Source organism: Salvia hispanica, chromosome 3, assembly GCF_029641045.1.
Source record: "Salvia hispanica isolate PSC_SH4W2 chromosome 3, Shi_PSC_v1, whole genome shotgun sequence".
Lineage (NCBI taxonomy): Eukaryota > Viridiplantae > Streptophyta > Magnoliopsida > Lamiales > Lamiaceae > Salvia > Salvia hispanica.
The window spans coordinates 65,994,395-66,002,374 of NC_142694.1; the positions used below are offsets into that span (position 1 = coordinate 65,994,395).

The 7,980-nt window shown below is 36.4% G+C and overlaps 1 pseudogene; it reads right to left on the reverse strand.

Moving 5' to 3' along the window:
• Nucleotides 1-6,023: 6,023 nt before the first annotated feature.
• LOC125215887 (uncharacterized) lies at nucleotides 6,024-7,312 on the reverse strand (annotated as a pseudogene).
• Nucleotides 7,313-7,980: the final 668 nt, after the last annotated feature.

Below are 7,980 nucleotides of genomic sequence, written 5' to 3' on the forward strand. Positions count from 1 at the left end.
AAACATAAGTCCCTACCTGTGGACCAACTAAAAAGCACACCAATTTTCTCCATCAACAAAAACCAATCAAATGAAGGCGATGGCAATATCTATACAATATAAAAAAGAGGAGTTTTGGGGGTATTTAGGAAAACAAGGGGAATTTTGAGGGTATTTAGATAAATAATTTATAATTCAATTGTAATCATTTTTTAAAACTCGTAATGGTAATCATTTTTTCATTTAACACAAATTTGAAATCCATAATTGTAGGAATAGAATCTAACTAATTTATATATCCCACGTTTCTTTTTATTAGTGGAGATTAGTTTCCCATGTTTTATTAATAGAGTATATACGTGAGTGAGTGGGAGGTTAGCTACAAATGAATATACTTTAAAAAGCATTTGTATAATTTGAGCGTGTGAAGAAGCCGCTGGAGAAGGCTCTAGCAAATGATGAATTGACTATTGAGAATATACATTCAGTTGAAGTTGATGGATCAGGCTCTCAAGTCCCTGATATGATTAAGATTTTGACTGAGTTCTTTGGGATGGCGTACAATGAATGCAAATGAATGTGTTGCCAAAGGTTGTGCTTTACAATGTGCTATCAAAGTTCGGGAATTACATATGCATTTTCATTAATTCAATTTAAGATTCAGGCAACATAATCATCAAATCAAACCTTCATATAATGCAGCAAAACTAATGTGAATCTTATAGATTGAAGACTCATGAACTTGCCTCGGACTTATTCTTGTAAATAAACTCAACAAATGAACAAGATAACCCAAGAAATGGAACAAAAAAAATGGATAAAAGGATAGATGATGGATAAGTGTTATGATTTAGGTGAAGAACAAGAAAGAAATTCCAAAGGCACTTTCACATACAAACATCTAATGGCTCCACAAACTAGCAACACAAGAACTAGCAAGCATACCTTTACAATCAACCTTAGCCCGGCAAATGATTGAATGCAACCCGAAGGAATTTGATAAGTCTTCAAAAGATGAAGAAGGTGAGCTCTCAAATATGGAGAAATGGTCTCTTACAAATATTCAAAAGCTGAGAATGAAAACCCTAAAAAGAGTATTTATACTAAAACAAAAGTAATAGGGAAAATAGTCTTCTAAAGCTTCAAAAAACGACATTTTCGGCCAAAACGCCCGCCCGGGCATTTTGGGACCTTTCCCGGGCGTTTTGGGACCTTGCCCGGGCGTTTCTTCTGTCGCCGGGCGTTTATCTTGCCCGGCCGGGCGGTTTTCGCCCGGCCACGGTTAGTTCCTCGGCAGCTCTGCGCGACTTTCGTCAAACGGCCATATCTCTCTCATCTGAACTCCGTTTGGGGCGTGTGAGGTACCCACGCGAAGGTATTTCGACGATGAAGATGATGGTGGTCTTGGATCAGAATTTGGACATCGTCTCAGTAGGCAGATTGGTGTTTGAACAGACCCCCAGTTCCGATTTGGTACGGGGTAGAGCCGAATTTGGTGTATTGCTCTCGAGACACCCGGGTCTTCCTTCTGGGCCTCCTCTTCGAGTCTTAATCTTGTTATGAACAGGCCTAAGGACTCTAGCATCTTCCTACTCATCTTCCTCGTCCTCTTTTGGTGTACGTCCTTGAGCGGGCTCGATGCATGATGCGTGTCGGTTGGGTTCGCATCAAAACAGACCTTTTTCTTCTTTTTATTTTATTTTTTCATTTATTGGGATTTTGATTAGTAAAAGTTGTTTTGTGCATTGTTATTTATAGAGAGTTGATTTTTGCCAAAGTGACTTCGATTGAATTGACTCTGTCTATGTTTATGTTAATTAGCATTTGCAGGAAGAAGAGAAGACTAATTTCTTTTTATTATCATGAAATTGCCGATTGAAAATTGAATGCACAATAATGGTGAATTTTTTTTTCATCAAATGTATTTTAATGTTAGTTGAATTAAAAGTGAAAACTAACGGCATGTATAAATTCATTATTAAAATTGTGATCAAGTGGAGCCTCTAAATTTGTGGAGAATTGAAGTTTTAGTTTATATTTATAATAATGATTAGGTTGATTTTAATTTTATACTCCCTCTGTTCGCAAATAGGAGTCCCGGTTGAGTTGGGTGCGGGTTTTAAGAAAAGTTTGAGTGTAATAATCAAAGTGTGGGATAGTGGAATTTGAGACCCATTTATATTATTATTTACTTTATTCTTTGGAATAATGAAATCTAACATTAAGAGAGAGTGTGAGAAATTGCAATCAAAGTGGATTAAAATTAATTGCAGCTTCTAAACCAAGGGAATAGTGGGGTCATTTTTTATACTCCCAAGATAAATGGTCTAACCGGGATTCCTAATGGCGGATGGATGAAAATGATCAACCGGGACTCCTATTCGCGGACGGAGGGAGTAGTTAATATAGTGTGTAAAGAAGTTTTAAAAATAATGAGTAATTATTTATAGTGTTTAATTCTTCACCATATATTTTTATCTTCCTACTCCATGATTTAATGTTTAAACATTATATTATGTGATTTGTTTCAAATTTATTATGTTTCAATATTGATTTGTATAGATTTTTTATTTTCATATAAATATGAAACTGTAACTTATATTGTTCATTATTAATATTGATTCAAATTTTGTTCAATTAATTTAACATTAAAAATTAATGTTTTAAAAATATATTAATCTGTGTATAGCACAAGTGTGATACTAGTTATATGTAAACAACACACTTCTAGTAGATCAACTTTTATTCCTCGATGTTACTTTATACAAGGGTAGTTGGCAGTTTAGTTATGACTTGGGAATTATTCAATTATTGGCGTATCCTGTGGGGATTATCATATATTCATCTCACAATTATGAAAATAATTCTTAATCTTTAGTCGGATTAGGTGATCCATTTTTAGTGGTGGACGCAGAAAATTTATTTAGTAGGGGCTTTAATGTAAGTGATGATTTCTTCGTCGCGGGGTAGATGTTGCATTTAGATGATGAAATGAGATTCTAGAGATGTTTTGTGTGTGAAGTGAAGAGAGAAAATATATATTTTTTCATATTAATAAGAGAAAGAATTTTTTAAAAAAAATTATAACATCTTTTATAGGACAAACAAAAAATAAAAGTGTGACATTTACTTTGAAATAGGAGTGTATCATATTATAAAAATCTCAAGCGCAACGACTATAAAAATGAACATAGAAACTAAAACAACACATATATACCTAGCTAAAATGAAACGATCGATGTTATAATTATATTGTTTTACTCGAACTATGGCAACTAAAATAATGTGTGTTCTCACTGACTGAAACTATTTCCGAATGTGTTCGGTATTCATTCTTTGAAAAACTTCGACCCAACAATTCAAACTCAAATCAATAGTTTCTCAATAAACAAAAAAAGTCCTATAAATTACACTACAATTTCAATAACAATTATTTTTACACTCTTATTATTAATTTCACCTAATAAAGTATTACATGAAGAATTTTAGAAAAACAAACTTTTGTATGATTAAATTGAACAGGAAAATACAATGCTCGAGGAGTAAAAGTTATAGGGACTATGTATATACGGAAGAGAATACGTATGGATTATAGATTTATACTCCTCCGGTTCCATAGTAATAGAGTCATTTTGTCATTTTAATACGTTCCATGGTAATAGAGTCATTTTTCTTTTTAGTAAAAGTCAACACATTTCCACACCTGCATTACTCTCTCTTTGTCTCTCTACCTTTTTTCATTTTCTACTTTATTCTCCCTTGTATAACTCACCTAACACAATTTTTCTTAATCTTCGTGCCGAAAAGAAATGCCTCTATTACTATGTAAAGTATATTACTAGGACAGTATATCATTTTAAGCAGTAGTAATTTTCAAAAACAAAAAATACCTACACCAACGCATAACCAAACAGTAAATAGCACATAAAAGGAGGCCAGATTCCAGAATATCTTTTTTATAATAATAATATTATATTATTATTACTATATACTCCCTCCGTCTCGGCTAAGATGACACATTCCTTAGCCGACACGAGGTTTTAGGAGTAATTGGTTAATGTGTTTAATTGGAGAGAGAAAATGTGGGTGAAAGTATTAAAATAAAGAGAGAAAGAAAGGTGAATATTTTAATAGGGGTGGAAAAAAGTGGTTGAGTGTATTAATTGGAGAGAGAGTTTCTAAAAAAGGAAAACGTGTCATCTTGATTGGGATAAACTAAAAAGGAAAACGTGTCATTTGTAGTATTAACTGCCTTCTTCTTTCTTAATCTATGACCTCCAATCCGCCATTGTTGTTTTCTTCATTTGTTTCAGAATTTTAAATTCAGCCCCTCCTATCATTTAAATTTCAATACTTTAGTCTTCACAGATATTGATTTTGTGAGGGCTGAACAAGGTAGTTTTCAAATATTTAAAAAAATTCCAAAGTAAAAAAAAAAAAAAACTTTTGGGTAGGACTGTCCGCCAATGTCCATTTTTATTGTTGGGTTACAAACATCCCATATCCGATGAATGAGAAAAGTTTGTAGCTACTAATTAGTATGAAGTCTTTTAGTAATGATCTAAAAACAAATCCATGCCGACGGACTTAACACGAAACGAACAATATCAAATTAATATGCAGTCGACAATCCTAACAAGTGGATTAGAGCTATGGTGTCTTGGGTCAGGTCCCGGATGATCCACGTTCGAGTTGAGCCCATGATGACTCAAGTTCAAGTCGTGCCCCCGTAATGTCTCGATGTGGTCTCAGTTTGAGGGGAGGTTTGTTGGGTTGCAAACTTTAGACCATATTGGAGAATGAAACATGCCTGACCAAACCTACAACTTTTCCTACACCACCCCTTACTCCACTTCTCACAAACATAAAATATGATAGTGGGCCTATATTTCATGTTTGTGAGGGGTGGAGTAGGGGGTCGTGTAGGAAAAGTTGTAGGTGATCCAATCCGGACCTAAAGCGGACAATATCAAACTGATGTACAGTCGACGGTCCTAACAACTATCCATCTTGTGGTCGATGCATGTGTGCTTCTCTAGACCGCTTCTACTCTCCCCCTTTTTCTCCCACGGTTGTTGGTCAAACAACTTGTTGGTCTCCCCTTTTGTAGACCCGCCATGTCATATCACAATCAACTCTTAGTGTACCACTAATATTTCACTTAGGAGTTGTTCGCTGTATCTGATATAGCCAGATTTGGGCCTTTTTCTGCTCCAATTCTGACGTTCGCTTTATCTGATTAAATTCTACATGGCCCTAGAAAACAAGCAGGCCCGCACTGTTCCTTTGTGAATTGTCAAAATTTCAAATCGTGTTGTTGAGGTGGTTTTAAATTCTCGGAGTACCATGAACATCCAGAATTGCACACAAGATTACAATTACACCCTCCTCATTTTTTAATCTTCCCCAATATTCACTTTACCTAAATTTCTCTCTATCGCGTAATCTCTCAGCCCTAGGCAACCTGTTCTCCGCCTTGCACGACTGGATTACCAAATTGCGTCGATCTCTTCCCGGCGAGGTGAGTGTTGGTGGTCGATTAGCAGAATCCTCACCTCGACGCAGACCACGTTCAACTGATTCGTGACATTACACTGATTTGAGAATAAAAATCTGAACTTGAAGTTGAAACTTCAATTGAGGGAGTGGCATTTTGGGTGTGTTGGGATTTGAGGATTGTTGAATTCTGGTGGTTTGCTTGCAGGGAGGTATCTTACTTTGATTTTGAGATACATGTCAGTAAAGGGTTTTATTTGTATCATACTATAGAATTTGGGTCATAGCTGAAGAATATGAAGTATCTGAAATTTGGGATTTTTTGGGAGGGAGGGTTGGTTTTAATTGAAAATTGAGATCTCATTGTATGAAATTTGGGTCCTTGTTCAAGATGGGTTTGATCTAACATCTTTTCTCCCTCAATTTTGGATGTTGTTTGGGTCACGACGCTCGATGCTCGATGCTCGATTAGAAGCAGAATTTTATGTTCAAAAGCTTTGGGAACACTGTTATTTGGTTTTGCAGGCATCATTAATTTTGCAAATTGAAATAAGGGTATTTAGGTCAGAACACCCCATCTTTAATTAAGAAAATAATTTATATATTTCCAATACTAAAGACAATTCTGGAACACCGAACGCTGGTTTACAGAATCATTTAGGTGGGCCCTACCATTACAAATGAGACCAGGATTAATTTCTTAGCTTTTCATATGAAGAAAAGCGAACGCCTCCTTAATGTTTGGAAGATAGGTACATTACAGAGAGGGCAACCATTTATTTACTAATGACATATGTTCTTTGCTAAAAAATTAACAAGAAGGGAATACTTAAGTATACAAGATCTTGATTTGGCATATAGGTTGATCATGTGAGCTTTGCCTGCTGTTTGCATTTAAGCTAAGCTTGCTGTCATCATGGCTGTGATGGGCCGTCTTCTCGTCTGTGCATCTCCCGCAACTCCAACAGCTTTCTGACTCTTGCAGCCTGAGAGAAAACTCGGCCAAATCTTTGGCATTTCACGGAAGGAGGCAGTTTTCGCGTTCAAGCCGGATTTCTCTATACACGGCATCAGGATGGTGGAGGACGCGTCGTCTGAGTCTGAGAAATCTGCAGCGCTGGCAGTGACAACGCTCCACTCTATGCCCGGAGCATGATAGCATGTTGTGGGTTCAAAAGGGTTGTCGATGTAGAAGCTCTCGATTTCAAACAAATCTGAGCTTGCATCGCTGTCAGTGTCGTTGTGCGTTTCGCTTGAAGTTGAAGGGATTTTGAAGTCCTCTTCCCAAGTGAGGATGGCTAGGCTTGAGGCCGCGTTGAAGCAGTTGTTCCCTTTTATGGGGATTGGGGAGCCAAATTGGGCTCTCCTGCTTTTGTTTCCTGGTTTTGATCTTCCACTCATGGTCAAGCATGAGCAGTTCCAGCCAATGCTGGCAAGCAAGCTCTTCTTGCTTGGCTTCTCTGGTTCGAGTGGCGGATGTTCCTTGACCGCAGTTTGGACAACTTCTTTCTTTAGCTTCTGAGGGTGATGGTGATTGGGAAAACTCTTGGTGCGGATTTTGGGAGTATGGCTCAGCCCCTCGTTGAAGTAGTTCCATGCATCGAATACGTCGATTTCTTTCTCTTGCCGTGCGTTCTTGGTAAGTGAAAGGCGATCGGGGGCGAACGAGGCTGCCCTACTAGTGCTGTTTTTTATAATTTTGGAGTGAGGCAGAGCCAGAGATTGCACTGGCATCAACATTTTTGTACAAGTTTGTTCAAGTGATAAAAGACTTATGGAAAAGGCAGTATTTATGGAAGGGGAAAGGAAACCATGCTGGCTCAATAGGAAAATAAGGAAAGTGACTAGATTGACTGCATTGCTGTCATTTAACTGGAAATAGTAATGTATTGGAGTTTTGGCTGATTTATACATCTTGGTTTGATGTTGATGGTTGGGCCTAACCAAGAGACAAGAGTACAATAAAGTTCCCTTCAACAGTAGTAGCATTGCTTTTCCCTTCACATATTTTTGGTCAATAAATCTCAGCCAAGTATTATACATCATTCATCAATATTCTCCAGCTACCATTTTCAAACATCAATTCCTGTCCAAACACGCACACACACACACCATCATTCGTCTTTTTCAACAACTCTGCCAAACTCATTGTATAGACAACCCTGCTGTGCTGTATTAGAGCATCCACAATAGAGTGGACATTTTAGCCGGACACTTTTACGTTTTTTGTCTATAGTCACTTTTTATTTGTGCACGGCCACAAAAAAAAGTTTCCGCAGCAATAGTGGACACTTTTGTTAGCTACATTTCACTTTATTTTTATTCTTTGTATATTTTATTTCAATTAGAATTTATATTTTAATTCAATTAGAATTAAAATTATCGGACTAAAAATATTTAGAAAACGAAATAAAATTAAAAAAAATGATGAGACCAAATATTCGTTGTATTAATGGATATCAGAAAATTGTACAACGAACATTTTATAAAAAAAACATATAAAAA